We start from the raw sequence: 20,458 nt of genomic DNA, 5'->3' as shown, positions 1-20,458 counted from the left end.
GTTATTAATTTTCGCATGATGGGTAATTTCGATATTGGTTTTACCAAAGGAAAAATCATGATTAATTTCTATTTCTGTCTAAAGCACGGCAAAGATTTTCGAGATATTTATTATTATTATTATTATTATTATTATTATTATTATTATTATTATTATTATTATTATTATTATATTACCAATGATGGTGAAATCTGTAGTTTGTTTGTTGATTTAAGTTCTCGATAACACCATCACGATGGTGAGCGCACAATAATTTTAATTGATGTTCACTTCTTTTTAATGGTACCTTTCCTCCAAATCATGAAATCAGGCAAGGGTGCTGCCCATGGTCCTTTGACAACTGGACCCTTAAGATTATGACCCAGACCTGTTTCTAGGTCACAATCCCCCAAAAATAAATAAATAAATAAATAAAAGCCAAAATCTCTTTGATATTTTAATCTCAAACAATGCATTCATAACATCCTCTTGGCTGTCAGATCCCAATTATCTGCGACATCAAATCCTTGAGGTACTTCCTTCAAAATGTCAGGTAGCGCGACACGTGTAAGTTCTGGTTTCGAAGTTTTTTAAAAAAGGTAAAACCCAAGGTGATGCTGTTTATGCCAGTCATCGGCCTTTCTTCATGAGCTGACCTGATAAGACTAGGAAAGACTGATAAAAGGTTTTCAAAAAACTTCGTACGGAACAATGTTAAAAGGACACTGACTCGCAGAGCAAGTTTACAACGAACGCAGCATTCATATTTGTTCAAGAGAAAAGAGAGGAGGGAAAATTATTTAATATAGAGGTAAATGAACAGACAGCTGAATATGAGTACATGAGAAGCAGTCCATTCAGGAAAACTAAGGTACTGAGAATGGCCATTTGCGATATATAATAGCCCCTTTTTATCTTACTATGTCGGTGACCACAATTGTAACGCCAGGGAACATACAATTAATAGTCAATCTTTTTATCTTAAGAATACTGGGATTGATCACTGCAAGGAAAACTATTCCATAACCTTAAAGTAAAGGGAATGATAGACTGCTGGTAACGGATTGTGAGCTAATGTGGCACCTCAACAAGATGAGGATGCAGATGCTCTAAAAGAGACTGACACATTCGTTCTGAGGATGCATGCATTATACATAGCTTATGGGTAACAACAAATCAGGTTACCTTTTGTTGTTCGCCAAAATCGTAACTGATATTTAAAAAAAAAAAGGGGGGGTCTACTACTTCAAGAAACCTTTTCTAAACAAAATTTAACCATGGAGACAGCAGGACATCCAAATAGGAACAAGACCAGTACCCGTTTACTTGCAGTATTAAAAAATAAAGTTTTCAAGTGCTCTGGAAAAGAAAGTTGTAAATGGCAGGTAGCACTAAACACTCTCATGTGTTTAAAACCATAATGAACAGCGTTCACTTTACAGACCGAAACATGGGATGAAACCTCATAGTGACATCAGTCATACAAGAGCTTAGTTTTGCTTGAGTTCAGCCTTAAACTCCATCCTTATCCTTTCTAGCTCTTTGTTAACGTAATCAAAATTTCTCGTCGAATTTCCTGCGAGTAAATTTCTACAATAAGTATATATCACCTTCATACAGCGCCGGCCCGCTTTCTGGACTGAAAACCATAGCACAAGTGAAGACCAAAGAAAACTAATATCCTTGAATACTATCCTATGGAACACCAGACATGAGAGTTCTAGCTTACTAAAAACGCCATCAGCAAACATCTTGAATTTCCTGTTCACTAATAAGACGTTATGAGTTAAAATACAGAATAATATAAAATTTCCGTGAATGTTTACAATTCAATGGTTGTTAAGTTAGGGTACCCGAAAAGACACCTGTACAAAAATTACATAAACCTACAAACACATGCACATGCCGTGTATGTATGCATGTTTGTGTGTGTGTGTGTGTGTGTATATATATATATATATATATATATATATATATATATATATATATATATATATATATAGTGTGTGTGTGTGTGTGTACTATCTATTTATCGCTCCAAATGTTTCAAGACAATCTTTTCCTTCCACAAAGATATATTTAATACAGATACACTGAGGCAAGGAGACGGATGGTGACCAAATCATAAGTTAGGGTTTAGGATTAAATCAAGCCAAAAGCTAGTGTGTTTGCACTGAAGGAAGATGTAGAGGACATAAATATTAATTCCAGAGGGCACAGGCCAATTAGAAGACAGGAGAAAGGGTTCTTGTTAGGTGGAAATCCAGGTGTGTGACTGGTGTCCTACTGATGGCAAGGCGTAGGGAGGATGTGTCAATCCTTGTTTGATGGTTTATTGATGGCTTTTTCTCTCTGATACAAAGGGCTTCTAATAGGTTGAGGTGATCATAATAGACCCCACACTATTATTTCTTGCAGCGACAAGAATTTCTCTCACGCGAACGAACCTTGTCAGTCGATGGAATGTTTTATTCTCTTGCCATCAAGAGATGACAGGTGAGGCACCTAAATAGACAAGTTCTTGTCGAGAATAGAATAGAATAGAATATAGAATTTTGGCCAATGGACAAGCGCTGGGACCTATGAGGTCATTAAATGTTGAAAGCGAACCTGACAGTAAGAAGGTTTGAAAGGTGTGACAGGAGGAAAACCTCGCAGGTGCACTATGAAAAAATTGTTAAGAGGGGGTGGAAAGTAAGATGGAAGAAAGAGAATATGACGGAGGTACAGTAAAAGGAATGAAGGGACGCTACAAATACCCTTAAGTAATGCTTATAATGCACCACATGAGGTGCACTTACGGCACTAACCCCCTACGGGGAAGTTCTTGTCATTCCGATATAGGAGGATTTGTTCTGTCATTAGTCCTTACTCTGACACGAGTGCCTGTATACCAGGTTGGCGTTTTGGGATTAAGCTAATCAATGGACAGCGTTTTTATCACAATGAGATCTTGTATTTTTCCTAACTGATGGCACACAATTGCTTTTATAATGCTAGCATGAGGTCATTTCTTTGATTATGTCACCTTGGTTATGTGCCATGGTACTCGATTTTTATAGAAAATTCCGAGCATCAGAGAGTTACTGTTGTTGTGTTGATTGTTTTACCATGCATACGGGATTTTTCACGTGATCCTCTCGGCCATGGTGATAGAGAAGCTGTTATCCACAAGTTTGACCGCTCTGCCCAATTCCTTGCAGGCAGCAAGCCAGCTGCTACTGTACGAAAGTGAATTTCGGATGTATGGACTGGTAGGGCACTCAAGGGAATCACTGAGCCAGTACTTAGATTTCGTGACCTTCACATATTAACAACTTTTGGTGTGTGTGTGAAGGAGACTGGGAACTTCACATACTAATGAAGGTTTGAAAATAATGAACCTAAATGAATGTCTCAACACCAGAAACATGAAATTCATCGGCTTCGTAATCTTTTGAGCAGACTATTAAGGGTACATGATACCTATGAGAAGAAAGCAACGGATTTTTTTCCTTAATAATTACAGCCATACCCTGACAAAAAAGGGAAGAAATGTGCAAAAATGTGTGAAGGTTTCAGTTCCACAAACTCAGATGAAACGGATTTAGAACCTATGGAGAGAATATAAGATTTCTGCTGCAGATTCAGTGCTCCCAAACACTCAGGTGAAACGGATTCTGTTTAAACAGCAGTAAGAATGCATTCACATGCTGAATTTGTTTTAGTATCATATCAACCAACCATTATGCTTTTCTAAAATAAATGGACAACTTTAGGCAGAAAAATTAGTTTCGGTGAGTGTATTGTATGGTTGTGTAAACAGCGCAAAAAACATGAATTAACTTCGTTACTAGTAAAAGAGTAAATTTTCAATCAAAAAACAGTGAAATATACACCATAAAATACATGGTAAACACTGCAGATTGCGAACAGATTTATTGAATGTGCATTTATTTGTTCAGGAACTCATTTAAACGGAAAGCAGATCAAGTTGATGAAAATATAAATTCAACCATACTATATGTGATATAGAAGTAGAGATGCAATCCATTATTCTAACTTTTGAATTGGAACTGAATACATACATACATACATACACATATATAAATAAAATACATTATACATATGTATAGATACATATACTGTATAGGCTATATACATATATATATATATATACTTATATCTATAAATATACATATACTATATATATAGGCTATATGCGTACATTTAACACATATATAATTATATATATAATTATATGTATAAATATATATATTCATATATATAAATATATATATATATATATATATATATAATGTATACATACGTGTATATACATATATACATGTATTTATACAAATATATATATATATATATATATATATATATATATATATATACATACATATATATATAAAAGGACTGAAAAGCACTGTCTGCTGCCATCTAGAGCATGAGGTCAGAGAGGACTATAAATAAATACACAAAGCAAGTAACATGGCTTACAGCAAAGTAAGCGGAAGTATGTAAATCAGTAGATATTTCCAAACCGGTAAAAAGTATGTTAGTTTTTCAGTCTCCTATTTGTTACTATGCAAATGGTCCCTGCCAAGAAACGCAATGGCCAAAATGTAGCCAATCAGCAAAATGTATGCAGTGTACCAAATGGATAACTACATCCAATGGACAAAACGTAACCCCATGGACATAATGTATCCAATTCTCGTATGCCCTCAATAAACAAAATGTACTAACTGGAACAAGTGTACTTAATGGACAGAAATATACATAGACTAAAATGTATATACTTAATTTGACAAAATATGCCCAATGTACCAAATAGGTGCACTAATCCACTGTTTGCATTAACTATGTTTTGCCTATTAAGAGCATTTATAAATTCGGCACATCTGGCATACTGGGCACATTTTGTCCACTAGGTACATTGCAGGAAATGATAAATGGCTTGGAATTGTGATCTAATACGGGATGTTTTGAGAAGTCGACGCCAATTCTTGGACCTCCACCATCTCGCATGACAGGAATTGGTCGAAGCTAGGATTTGTCGGAGACGTACCCAGTAACTTAGCTCTCTTTATCTAGCTCGCTCTTTCTCGCGCATACAGATCGCATATTTAGGTAAGCGTTTTTTTTTTTTTTTTTTTTTTTTTTTTTTGCAGATGACTGATGACTGTGTGCAAATCGCAAACGAAACTAAAACTACCTAGAGAAATAGTATTCATCGATGTATATATATATATATATATATATATATATACATATATATATATATATATATATATATATATATATATATATATATATATATATATATCTTATCTCTTTTTTCAAAAAACTTGCTTTAAATAACACTAAAATTAATGTTAAAAGTGACATGACAGTGTTTGCTGATAGATGACTGAAGGGGACTACCTTGTGAAAGGGAACCTATAATAATAATAATAATAATAATAATAATAATAATAATAATAATAATAATAATAATAATAATAATAATAAATGTTTATTTCTTTGTTGTTGCTAATGTTAATAGCACCACTCAAACTATTATAATTTTTGTTGTCGTTCTTGACAATGATAATTCTTTTCCTCACTGGCACTTTCATTCCTTTGTACGACGACTTAATTCCTGGCAACTAATTTCGTCGATAACCTTTGTTGTTGCAATACCAGATAATTTTAATATTTAATCATTCTACGAACAGCGCTTTTTATAGGAAGCCCGTTGTCTCTATAGGCATTCTATCTGTTTATCAGTTCACTGCACCATTCAGTTTCCTCTATCGCAGCCCGAGGTTAAGATCTAAATTCCTCGTCCCATTGTCTAACTCAAAATACCCAGCTCTAATTGGAAATGCCTATTTGCGTCCGGAGTTTAGTAGGTATCCGAGCCACTGGGAACGCCAGTTCCTATACACTGTCAGTGAACATCACATAACAGACTGTTATTTAGTTCTACGAGTCGTGTGAGAGAGAGAGAGAGAGAGAGAGAGAGAGAGAGAGAGAGAGAGAGAGAGAGAGAGAGAGATAAACACAAAGACACTGCCAATCAAATTTCACTTTAATTGGGTGTCTTTCATGGTGATCTTTTCAATTTTGTGATAACAGTTACTCCCTTTGGTGCATAATTACATATCACTGTCAGTCATAATGACAAATATTGGCTTAAAAACAACTGTTTATTCGGAACATCATCAGCATTTACTGACAAAACCTGGAAAGGTTTATATACAGCTGCAAGGCCTGTTTACAACTAAAAAGAAATCGTGATATCCAAGAACCTGCACAGACAGCGATAACAACTGTCTGAGTAATAAGTAGCTCTCTTTGCGGTCGAGGATGAATATTAAAACAAATTTCATGTAATTTTAGATGAGCACATCAATCGAAATCGGGTTTCCGTATGGCTCCAAGTCTAATTAGTGCGGCACAAAAAATAAGAGTGAAAAAGTGCTCTGTGAAAAGATTAAAATACGATAAAACTGACTATTGACATAATTTCCATATTAACTTCCTTCGTGTTAATTCATTTACGTTCTATAAATTCCACCTATCAAGTCCAGTTTAGGGATTAACTTCGTTTTATTTTTATTACTCGCCTCCTTGAGATTACCATCCATAACTTTATTTTCCATTCACACAACTCTTCTGAGTTGTCAAGGGCAACGATAAAACCTTTTCCATTAACCCAAGGAGATGGCAATTATATTAATATCATTCGAAGGCAAGTCATCTAGGGGTGTTGTCTTATGGGAACGCTGTAAATAATCCAAAAAGAAACGGGTGTTTATTTATATTTGAATTACGTCGTCTTCGAATTTCTTGGATAAAACTTGAGTGAAGAAAAAGACCATTATTTTTCCACCACTGAAAGATAGGGAAATCGTGCTAGGAACAACCACGAACCTTGGAATTACCGAATATCAGCTTGCAACTGTAACTATCATCCTTAACTCACATAAAAATGCGATTTCTGTCAATGAGAAGTGACTGATGAACATTTTTTGAAAGAGGCGGCCTTAATCATTTCGAGTAGCTTTTGATACCCAGTGCGCAAATTTCTAGACAGAAACCATGAGCTTAGGAGGATAATTTAATATTTAGGTTTCAGCAAGTAAGGCAAGTTGTAAGGCATTTTGAAAACATAAGACTATGGCCTAAAAATTTTGAGAGAAAACACTTTTTTGGAGTAGAACGACAAGGAGTACTTTCGCAACGAGATAAGAAGTTCAAACACTCAATGAAAAGATAACTTTCTTGTCACAAATGCCGGGTCATATGCTTATAGAGCAAAACAGAAAAGGGTCTCTCTCACTGAGAGTGAATGGCATGCAGCTACATAAAGAGAGCGAAAGAAAGAGAGAGAGAGAGAGAGGAACGACTTGATGTGTAGTCAAACAAAAGCAGAGAACAAAATTGCTGAGTAATTAAATCCCTACTGCCTTTTGAGTGAAATGCCTCCAAGGTTACTTTGATGTGTTCTATGAAGTTCTGGGGGAAAACAAAAGAGCTAATTTTTTTTAAGAAAACTGAGAAATTCCAGCAAGCCTCAAACTAAACTTTTTTTTTTTTTTTTTTTTTGCTCTAATCACCTTCATTTCGCTGCCTCTTTGCCGTCATTCTTCCTCTTTTTTGTTTAGCAAGTTTAGGTTCTTTCTTGTTACCACATTAAACCTACATTCATCCTAGTAGACTATGCAGACAGAATCTCATTTCTTAATAGTTTCTTTTCTAGAATTCAGAATTATTTGACTTCCAATTTAATCAACTAATGTTTCCATTTCAAATTTCTGATCAATAATGATAGCCACACAGTATCTCGAACGCACTGCATTAAAAAAAAGCAACGGCATTAATCCCTTAGTAAAAGTTTGATCTACAACAACAACAATAATAATAATAGTAATAGCGTTAATAATAATGATAATAATAAGAATAATAATAATGTAAAGAGGAAGGAAGCCATCTTTTGGACAAGTTCTGTTGAATAGAATAGCAGCATCAGCTTGATAAAATTGGTATGTATGATCATAACTTGAACATTGGCCAGATTTTATCAAGCATTAATATCGAAAAGAATTCTTCGAAGAACTGAACGGACACAAAATAAAATCAATTCAGCTGATGCTGCCATTCTAATTAACAAAATAATAATAATAATAATATTAATAATAATAATAATAATAATAATAATAACAATAACAGTTAAACAAGAATCAAAGACGACAGCAGCTGGATTCGGTGAAGTATTGTTGTAACGTGGGCTCCGAAAGACAATATAATATTGAAATTTACCTAAACAGTGCATGAAACACGTAGAGATACAAGTTGAACATAATAGGCAATAATGATAAAAAATCATTCACGAATTTATGGCAAACAAATGATTAAAAACAAGATGCATCCTGATTACATTTATTTCCTACCTGAAAATGCACTTCTGTCTTTTCTGCCTTCAGATATTTTTTTATTTTTATTTTATAATACCATATTTACTTCATTTTGTCATACCTCTTCCTGTCGATTAAATATGGAAGAGGTGAAATGATACTTCCTGGGAACCGTTTTACCAAAGTGCACGATGTAACCTAATTAATATTCATTCATATTTGGGATTCATGCTGGACACGTCTTGTTTTTTCCAGAGAGAAATTGGAGACGACCCAGAAATCTGTCGTCGTCCATTCACTGAATATATCAGGCTTAGGGAATAACCATCTATTAGTTACGGATGGTAATCTAGTACGACCGACTGATTGGAACAATGAATGACAAACTCGAGTTGAACATGTATCGCTAAATATGAATCACTAGTAACATTTTTGCTAGCAATGCGTTCTTATTTCACTGCGTTTTTACTATTTCCCCAATACTGACACTCTCCAGTACGTACTTTCCGATAAAAGTAGCGTATGCTCTACTATGAGTCATCATGGTATTTGTCCTTTGCATCACCTTTTAAATGGATAATTTGCGCGAGTAAATTTGTAGTAACCGCGCTGTAAGGTAATGTCAAAATGATGTCCATTGTATCGGTCAGGATTTAAGATCCATCTCATATTTTTCCTTAGTGTGTTAACTATTCACCCTAATTTCAAATTAATTTCTCATTTAATTTATTAAACAATCCTTTCAGAATTCGAGGACTGATAACCAATATATCAATGACCATGACCTAATCCTTTTTCTTTGATTGCGTTGGCTGTAGGAAGAAATGTCGAGGCAAAAAATGAGAGCGTTATTTGACAGCCTGATCGCTCTCTTTTTTGTGGTTTGGATCTCGATATTGCTTGTATCGTTTCAAAATACCCCTCATTTTGAAATCCTAAAATGAGAATGCTTTATTGTGTATATCCCGTTTCTTCCTCTCGTCTCCTATTTGCACCCTCTCTTCATTTCATCCATCTAAGGTACACTGAAGGGCCTCGGCATCATGAATGATCACCTCGTCTTTCAGACCCCAAATCGCAGCTCGCGAGGCAACTAGAATTCCAACTTTTAGTCAGTCTAAAAGGAGGCACTCACCAAGCAGCAGTCTCAAATGAAGCACTGATCAAGCAGCAGTCTCAAAGTCAGTCTCAAAGGAGGCACTGACCAAGCAGCAGTCTCAAATGAAGCACTGATCAAGCAGCAGTCTCAAAGTCAGTCTCAAAGGAAGCACTGATCAAGCAGCAGTCTCAAAGTCAGTCTCAAAGGAGGCACTGATCAAGCAGCAGTCTCAAAGTCAGTTTCAAAGGAAGCACTGATCAAGCAGCAGTCTCAAAGTCAGTCTCAAAGGAAGCACTGACCAAGCAGCAGTCTCAAAGTCAGTCTCAAAGGAGGCACTGACCAAGCAGCAGTCTCAAAGTCAGTCTCAAAGGAGGCACTGACCAAGCAGCAGTCTCAAAGTCAGTCTCAAAGGAGGCACTGACCAAGCAGCAGTCTCAAAGTCAGTCTCAAAGGAGGCACTGACCAAGCAGCAGTCTCAAAGTCAGTCTCAAAGGAGGCACTGACCAAGAAAGCAGTCTCAAAGTCAGTCTCAAAAGGAGGCACTGACCAAGACTGTCCCAAAGTCAGTCTCAAAGGAAGCACTGACCAAGCAGCAGTCTCAGAGTCAGTCTCAAAGGAGGCACTGACCAAGCAGCAGTCTCAGAGTCAGTCTCAAAGGAGGCACTGACCAAGCAGCAGTCTCAAAGGAGGCACTCACCAAGCAGCAGTCTCAAAGTCAGTCTCAAAGGAGGCACTCACTAAGCAGCAGTCTCAAAGAGGCACTCACCAAGCAGCAGTCTCAAAGTCAGTCCTTGAAGGAGGCACTGACCAAGCAGCAGTCTCAAAGTCAGTCTCAGTGAGGCACTGACCAAGCAGCAGTCTCAAAGTCAGTCTCAAAGGAGGCACTGACTAAGCAGCAGTCTCAAAGTCAGTCTCAAAGGAGGCACTGACCAAGCAGCAGTCTCAGAGTCAGTCTCAAAGGAGGCACTGACCAAGCAGCAGTCTCAAAGTCAGTCTCAAAGGAGGCACTGACCAAGCAGCAGTCTCAGAGTCAGTCTCAAAGGAGGCACTGACCAAGCAGCAGTCTCAGAGTCAGTCTCAAAGGAGGCACTGACCAAGCAGCAGTCTCAAAGGAGGCACTGACCAAGCAGCAGTCTCAGCGATAATTGACCAAGCAGCAGTCTCAAAGTCAGTCTCAAAGGAGGCACTGACCACAGTCTCAAAGTCAGTCTCAAAGGAGGCACTGACCAAGCAGCAGTCAAGGAGTGATATTAAAACAAGTAAAAAATGCGCCGAAGTTTCTTCGGCCCAATCGAGTTTTCTGTACAGCGTATAATGCTGATGAAACTCTCAGCCACGGCCCGGTGGTGACCTGTGTTGTTGGCACCTATAGCGGTGCTAGACGCACGATCATAGCTAACTTTAACCTTTCATAAAACAAAAACTACTGAGGCTAGAGCTGTAATTTGATATGTTTGATGATTAGAGGGTGGATGATCAACATACCAATTTGCAACCTTCTACCCTCAGTAGTTTTTAAGAACTGAGGGCGGACAGAAGAAGTGCAAACGGAGAGACAAATGGCCATCTCAATAGTTTTCTTTTACAGAAAACTAAAAACATAGTGAATGAGAGCACTTTCTCCGAGTCGCTAGGAAGGAAGAGATTCTCTGATCTGAGTAATACATTACTGTCATAGAAATGGGATAATAGCGATGGTTTTTATAATATACAAGTTCCTCGGATTGTTTGATCTGCAACTCCCTCAATTCGAGTCTGTTTTGCTACTTGTTTCCAAAAAAATACCTGACATTATTTATAACATTTGTAGCTTCCATCCGATCGTTATACCACGTATGGGTCCACTTCAAGAGGTGTTTTTCTTGGTATTCACAAAATTTTAGGATTATTAAAATTAACTATCATTACTCGTTTCTTGTCAACTGCAGTTTTTCATTCTAAAGAGCACATCATTAGTTCAATAAATATGTGGATATATTTTTAAGTCAATATTTGCATCAGTATTTCTAAAGTTAACAAATACTGGGCGGCGGCCAAATGAAAGCTATGGCACCTAATGTACTATAGAATTACAGCAACTAATGTGAGGCAGGGTGACAGAAATAGCAACTACTATGAGGCAGTGACAGCAATAACAATTACTGTGTGCGGTAATGAAGTACTTTATCTTAATCTTTATGTATGCTATTTATATTGCCCTCTAGTCCTTTTCTCTCGGGATTAGTAATACAAACAGTGCATGTGTTCCTGTGTACAATCCGTGTTGGATTCATTCGGCCGCTACCCTCGTCCGTTCGCTTCATTCATGTAATGTGCTCACCATACTCATTTCAGCTAAGTCTAGGGCGTACAATCATACTTCTTTTGTTGAAGATGTTTTAAGGATTTATGCCAGTAGCTGTAAGGAATTATTTCATGTCTCTAACGAATAGATCATTCGTTGCGTGTAAAGAAATATAATTCTGTACTGATTCTAGTTAAGTTATTGTAATCATTGTAACAGTATGTTATTTTCTGTTTAAAAACAACTGATTAGGTGTTTTATAAAAACATCCAATTTCACTCTTGAACTGTTGTATTTCCTTTCAAGAAATCTGCTTACTTTAAAAAAAACGGGGGTTTAGGGAGGAGTACGACATATTTAGCGCTTGGAAATATGCCATGACATATCGTTGGAATGATATTCCTTGACTAAATTTGAGTTTTGAAACATGCAAAATACTGACGTATTTGGTCTGATCTTCCATTTCAGTTTATCGTTTGTTATCAGTTTCTATGTGTCTACATCTATCGTTACTATTTTCCTCTCTCTATTGCCAGAACTTTGTCCATGATTCATGTTTGACGTTTCCTAGAGCAATCAGCCCTTCCCTCCCTCCCTCCCAACGACACAGTCTAGCAATTTTGACCTGCTTTGTTCGTACAAATGCGAATGATATTTTACAGCATTATTTCCTATGGGCAACTTTAAAAGTAAAAAGTTCAAAGCTTTTAACTTCACTCCTTGTACGAGTATATAAAATGCTTTAAGATAAGACATCATCAAGGTTTACAAACCCTGAAAAGAAAAAAAAAAAAGATAACTGTATAAACACATCTCCTCTCATGTGCACACACTCACCGACACAGACAGACACTCTCTCTCACACACACTTACACACCTACTGCATTTATAGTAAATTTATGTAACGATTATCATCTAATATTCAAAGAGACGGTGAGAGACCTTCAACTAAAGTAAATATTGATCTTGGAAATATTTTTAATCGTCCAAGTGGAATTAGATGAGCGTGTTTCACCTCTACTTCGTGTTTTACTAGTACAAAAAGCTTATGTTGTTTCTACTGCACTCCCTCACAATAAATCGAGGGAAAATTGGGGACTGAAAGTTCACTGGAAGATTTTTTTTTTACAGAAATTCATATTTTCAGCAAAGATCGGGTAGAGACTGTATAGAGAAAAGAAAATGCCTTTAAAATTGCTTTGATTGGCTAGCAGATTCATGCATTCCTCAGTAAAATTTTTGGGTATACTTGTATGTAGATAAGTATATATATTTAAATTAGTTTATTAAAACCTCACTGCTGGATATGGGCAATCGCTTAGTATGCAAGGACTGACTATTAATAAATTCATAAATAAAGCAACAAACTGACAGATTTAAAGTTTAGCACAAAAGTGACATAGGGTTACACATTAAATATAATGAAAACGTGAATAAGCAGATAATATGGAAACTGCGCACAATAAATATGAAAACAAATAAAACCTTATTTTTTCTTACAAAGTACGACCTGAAGGCTAAGCTATCTTTCCGTCAGCTTTATTCCTTGTCAGATCACATCAGCTTTTGAATAAGGCCGACGTTTCCACGGTTACTTCCTTGTACGGGAGCGTTTCCTGGCTATTGGAAAATGGATGTTTCTGGTGAATAAGGTATAACAAATGTAAATAAATAAATAAATAAATAAAAATAAATACATAAAACTAAAATCAGTGGTCTCCCATGTAATTTACATGCAGACATTCTTAACATACGTAAAATCATCTTACGATGAAGATGAACCAGAAACCTAAGGAGTAAGTATCAAGCACATACGCTTTAGGTAAATTTATACTAGCGTGCTAATACTGTAAAAATGATGGTAATAATAAGGTATGGTCGAGACTGCAAGTTTCAGCTCTAAGGATGTTGTATACTGCGCCGAAGGTCGGAACGAAATTCAGTATTGTCATTCTGAATACTAATACTGTAGCCAGTGGACTGGATTTACCACTTACGGTCAGTCAAATTTCGGAATGAATTAAACTATGTATTTATGACTGTTACTTTATTTTTAATGGAAAATTCTTTACACAAATATTTGGTATGGCACTGGTCACCATCACCAGTTCGCTCCTATCCATATATGGAGCTTTTCGATATTTTATTCTAAGATTGTTCAAATACCTGCACCATGGTTTCGGCATGCAGACTATATTCTGGCTACTTTACCTAAAGACGTATATCTTTATAACCTCTTGGAAAAACTGAACGAATAAGTCCCGTCTATTAAATTAACATTAGAAAAGATGGTTACTTCCCCCTTTTAAGACATTTTTATCATGAGTGCACATGCAAATGTTAAAACTTTGCATATAAAAGGGAACAAATAATTTCATTTACGTATAATATTTTTCATGAAGTCACATCAATATAAAAAAAAAATCTCTGTATTCTCTTCAATGTTCCTAAGGGCATTAAGTGTTGTCAGTCTTGATTCCAGAGTAACGAACTACGAAAGAAAAAAGTTAGGTATACCTCAGTTAACCAGACCACTGAGCTGATTAACAGCCCTCCTAGGCTGGCCCGAAGGATTAGATTTATTTTACGTGGCTAAGAACCAATTGGTTACCTAGCAACGGGACCTACAGCTTATTGTGGAATCCGAACCACATTATAACGAGAAATGAATTTCTATCACCAGGAATAAATTTCTCTAATTCTTCAATGGCCGGTCGGAGAATCGATCGCGGGCCCAGCAAAGTGCTAGCCGAGAACTATACCAACCCGACCAATGAGGAACTAACGAACTACAAAACATTATAAAAATACTGAGGGACTTAGGTTATCTAGCCCGTAATTTGTACACTTGCTACAATCATAATGAAGGGACAATGTATAATAAAAGTGACAGGAAGATAGAATGACTTAAGGACACCAGTTGTTTGCTTATGTCATCGGCTCTGGGTCAGTCTAATGAATGTTGACAATATTCAGTGTAAATTAATCTTTATATAAAATAACACTACAAAATATAAGCTAAAAGGAAATTTTCCTCGCCAGGGTAGCAGTATTGTTTATTAAATCTCAAGGATGGACTGTGATTCATTTTGTTTGGGCCAGACAAATAAGGATTTAAAAGTAAAGAATGTCGATAATCCAGTCTAATGTCCTTTGCTTCGCCTTATTTTATCAAAGTACCTGAGTTAATCCTACTTAGCTGCTCCTCACCTGATTTAAACGAAATCACCTATTTCTGCATGAAAATGGTTATAGTGCCCCTTAAGCTTAGCTACAGTTGTAAAACCGAGTCTTGTTTGTCATTTTTCGTTTAACTGTGCTGTATGCAATTTGCCTGAAATGCCCGAGATTAAAGGCGAAAGATTCTGAGCTCCAGTGCCTCATTTTCCTCGTAACTAAATACACAGCTGTTTTTCCTTTGATATAAAAACAAAGATTAACTGTCAACTTAGGCCACTCTTATTAGCCGAGTGGCCTAAGTCGACTGTTTCTCACTGTTTCTAAACTAAAGAGCAGCTTCGAATCCTGGCCACAGCAGAGGCACTTTTAAATTATAATTCCTTTTGGGTGTCATCCCAAGGTATAATGAATTCTTCGCTAAACGATATAGATGGCTTAATACAAATAATATATATATATATATATATATATATATATATATATGTATATATGTATATATATGTATATATGTATGTATATATATACAGTATATATAATCACACATACAGTACCACGCTAATTTACACCTGACTCTACAACATATTAAAATGTACGCGATCCAAAATGCAAATACAGTGGGTAAGCGATATTATATTTCAATGGGGGAAAACACGAAACAAAATTATTCAATCAAATATGTTTATGGACTTCTGGTAACCTTCCCGCAACAATAACGGATCAAACTAGTATAGCATATAATCATCTTACAAAATGTCCGTAGTATAGAGGAGCCTCAGATATCGTCGAAGCTAAACTTTTGTAGCGTGTTTAAATTTATCATTATTATTATTATTATTCAAAATGTGCGCACATTCAAACTGGAACAACCTGAAAAAGGCAAACCTGCTACGGAACGTAAAACGAGAGGTTCAGTGCAAAAGATACATTAAAAGAGAAGCTCCTAATAATGTAATAAACAAACTCCGCCGAGTGGATTAACAAGCAATTAAGGTTATACATATGTAAATAACACTTTCAGAAAATGGGTCAGAAAACTCATTCGGAGCCTTCGTTGATAAAAAAAAAAAAGTCTATTCTTCCCAAACAACGGTATGGCAACTAAGCATGAATAAAAAGGCAAAGTATCTACAATGTTTCCATTTTTCCCGGTTGTTTCCGCTTTTAACCCTAAGTTTAAAATAAAATGTGCGACGCATCCATCTCTTGTCCTAACTCCTAACTCTTAAAAACCAAAGGACGGACGAAAATAACGCTAATTTCCTGTTACCAAAAACTACTGCTCACGTACAAAAGACAACTTAATATAAAAGGAGACGGGTTTTATTTCCTTTTTCCTCAGTTCTTTTCCAGAACTGAAAGTGAATGATAAAACATTTAATAAAATGAGGTGAAGGAAAATGGAATGCCTTTTATAACTACACAGTTACTTCAAGTAAAAAGAAAACTGTACTTTATATAGTCTTTTTTTTTCTTTTTGAAGAAAATGTGAAACTTTACTATACAAAACGAAAATGAATTTCCAGTTTCAGTTTGATAAATGAACCTGACACGGGGTAAAGATTAGGAGGTAATCTTACACTTTTCATTTCACTACGTCTAATGGCAATAAAGCAGCAATTCATTCAAAATCGATTAAAAGCTTAAAATCTCTCTCTAGAAAGATTCTAACATATCTTCGTACGCACCTCAGGGATGTAAACCTCGCTCTTTAACAAATGGATACAATGGGGAAATCTGTAGAAAATGAAAAATACCTCTCTTTTACTACAATGCATCTCAAACAAACATACCAGACGTAGGTCACTGCACGTTAACTTACTGTCAGAAAGGAATTACGTGAAATTTTTTACCAGAAACTTTCAGCAACCGAACTGACCCATTTAGAAGGACCAGCGAAAGCTAGTATGATTTATTGGGGAAAGAAGGAACGGAATAATATATGGAGGTATGAAACATAAGAAACATAAGAAAGACAACGTGGAAGTACAAAATTAATAAGGTTGGATGTCCGTGAATATTAGAAAAATATAGCAAAGTCTTTTTGTTTCCATAGAAGGCAGACTTACCGCGTTAATTACAGATTCATCGCGAGACAAGTGGCTAGAAAAAACTTTGACCAGACCGAAGTGATATTGCTTTATAGAAAAGAATGACTTAGGCGGCTTTACTAATCGTATCAGCTTATATAACCTAAAAAAAAATTAAAACCTTTCTCTTTGAAGACTGACGTAAATATAATTTTAAATTCTGAGGAGCAAGTCGAGTAATCTGGTTATTATCGAGTTATCAAGGTTGTTTCAACGTTTTGATATGAAGCAACAGTTTTCGTATGAAGTCACTTGCAGTTTTCGAAAGGAAGCTACAATTTTTCTAACACATACGAAATATAAAACGGTAACTGTATTAGATTCCCTAAAAAGATACATGCAAGTGCATTTCTCAAGTGTCGGAGGTGGGATAAGAAAAAATAATATTACTTCTGAAATACGTGAGCAAAGTGAGCATTAACTGGTATCAAGTGAATGTTGAGGAGATTATGCTTTTTTGAACTGAGACAGAAATGTGGTGGTATAAACATACAACTGAAAATAAGGAGCAAAATGGGATAAGTGACACTGCTGGATCATGGGTGAATGTGAAGTTGTTACCTACTATTCTCTTCAGGCATACTTTCGTAAAAAAAAATTCTCGCATGCCGTTAAAGGAGACACTGTAAATCACTTTTTTACGTGTGGCCTTAAGAGGACATTGTAGTTATTAAAAATTACATACATACGCGGTATAAAGTGATCAGTAGATTCTAAATATATATTTCAGCCTACAAAGCAATAAACGATTAAATACTTGGCTATAACGGAGAAGGTGGTCTATTACAGCTCTAGTAAATATATCTGAATTCGACAGAAGATTTATCCCTTTCTTCGTAGCCAGGTAATTATCGTTACCTCACTGTCATCTGATCCTCAGCTTCCCCCTACCATAGGAGATCCCAGAAAAGGAAGAGGGCAAAGACTTAACAACGAGAGAGAAGATATTCGCCATACAGTCACTCCTCTCCCCGGAGGAGGAGCAGAGATAATTGGCTCCCTCCAGTGACTGACAATGCAAGTGTTCCTGGTCCATCCACCGTTCCGAGGGCTGACACTCCTTGAAGGAAAGTGGCTCCCCATCAGAGCTTTTATGAATACAGGAGTAGACGGAATCATCACTCCCCAAGCCACCATCATTCACAATCTCCGGACTGTAGATGGAAGGAGTCGTGATTTTCTCCCGTGAGTGTGCAACATAGAGACCATTTTCATTCTCACTTTCGACACGGTCAATGTCTTCCTGTAGATAGTGTAGGCCAGGTCTCAATCTAAAGCAAGATCCTCATCCCGCACCTCCCCTCAGACAAAACCCTCATCCTGCCACCAGGGAATGTCAAACTGGGGAGCACAAAGAACTATATCTCAGACAATGCTGTGAATTATTTCGCTCATTTTTTTATAAAAGATACAATCGATGACACGTTTTTATTGTTTAAAGAAAATTCCCAAGCAAGCATGATTTTAGAGTATGCTAATACATTTCATCCGAATATTAGGTTCATTATGGAAGTAGAATCAAATAATCAGTTACCTTTCCTATTTCACCTTATAATGGGAGATTTCACACAGGTATTGACAAAAAGACGTGTACTGGTTTGGGCCCTGACTTTTTAAGCAACTGCTCTGACATTCAAGTTATATTATATATGTGTATGTATGTATGTATATATACATATATATGAGATAGCCAGTAAATGCCCCATTAGACATAGAAATTAACAAGTATATATTTACGAAATTACAACTTATAAATGAATATAAAAGGTAGGAGAGAGAGAGAGAGAGAGAGAGAGAGAGAGAGAGAGAGAGAGAGAGAGAGAGAGAGAGAGAGAGAGAGAGAGAGAGGGAGAGAGAGAGAGAGAGTTTCTAATGACCCTTCACAGGCTATTTCGATATTTTTGGTTTTGCCATCCAAGGGAAGAGTTTTCCAAACAGACCATTTTCGCAATGAGGTCCCCTGAATGTTTCCCGTAAAATATTTAGTGAATAGAGTGAACGCGTCCTCGTTTCGTGAGTATAAAATATTTAATACATTACTTTTTTGTTGGCCGAATACTGGAAGCCGTTGATGACAGTTCTTTAAATAAACTGGTTTTTATATTATCCCTTTTTGAAATTATTTTTACTTTTTCTTTCAAAACGATACTACTGAAGTACTGTGAACCTAAATCTACAATCTTCAAATGATCTACACTAGTCAGTGTTAATTTTGACATATATGTTAGTGAGCAGAATGTTAAGTATATGCTACATATTTCGTGTCTCGAGCTTTTGCCTTATGATATCAGATTAGTGTTTCATCTGATAAGTAACTGACGCAACATCATAAAAATCAGAGCAAGGAGGATTTACTTTTTCCATTTCAATCTAACTCCCCAATGTCAGTAGCACATTCCGATCTGTGAGCATCCCAGAAACGTTGGCTCGATCCGAGTACCACATTTTGCAAGGATTTTGCTTCATAACGATCTTAAACATTCTTTTATGTTCTAAGTAGCAGGCGAATGTTCCCTATGACTGCTCCATGGGTTTCATACCTATTGCTATTCAGGCATGCGTGCCTGGTTTTGCATAATTTAAAACCCATTATTCTCAGCGTATGTTCGAACCTAATCTCGTCCTCGTGTCCTTTGATAAATATATAAAAAAAATCCTTTTGGTGCTTATGAAATCATGTAAAGGAAAATTAATCTATCTGCTCTCGCAAATAAACAGTCGTTGGCTTGAGTGCTAGAAAGAATAATTTTCAGGAAATTTTGCATTTATTTAATTTCTTATGTATTGCCCTTGGTGACACAATTTCTATAGAAAGGAAATGCAAGGAAAGGAACCCCATTTATTTACATACTATTCCAAGATAAATCTCTTAATTGTACAAGTAAGCATATTTACCCTTTCCCATTCTCGCTGTTGTAGACTTTGGTAATTAGACTTCCAGCTTTCTTTCAAAATGTATCAACAGTGCTACTTTAAGCATAATTAAATGGCAAAAGAAGCTTTATTACTTAAAGCCACATTTGTTTTTGTCGTAAAAGTAAATCTACATTTGTTATCTAATTCATGTGCTGAACTGAGTTCCTTATTAGCCAAGCGTTCATTCATTCTCTTTCAGAATTTAAAAAGACCACTGACGAAGGACTTTAATTTTCTCTTTGTGACAAAAAAAGCGACCGTAAAATTATATAACGATGATTTAAGATATCGTTTCCGTTAAAGAGGTTGGAACAGAAATAGCTCACCATACTGAGCTATCCCATTGCAGAATAAGGACTATTAACGGACATTTTGAAACCAAAGTGAACCACCTCCTTAAAACGAGGAGGGTTAAGGAACCAAGGAATCACCCACGAGGGCATAAAATTTTCCCATCTCGAAGCGAAAGGCATAATGAGCCGATCAAACCAGCAGACTATCGAGGTTGCAATTTCCATGA

Source organism: Macrobrachium rosenbergii, chromosome 4 (assembly GCF_040412425.1).
Source record: "Macrobrachium rosenbergii isolate ZJJX-2024 chromosome 4, ASM4041242v1, whole genome shotgun sequence".
In the NCBI taxonomy this organism is placed as follows: Eukaryota; Metazoa; Arthropoda; class Malacostraca; order Decapoda; family Palaemonidae; genus Macrobrachium; species Macrobrachium rosenbergii.
The sequence above is the reverse complement of the archived record's forward strand: the minus strand, read 5'-3'. Positions refer to the sequence as shown.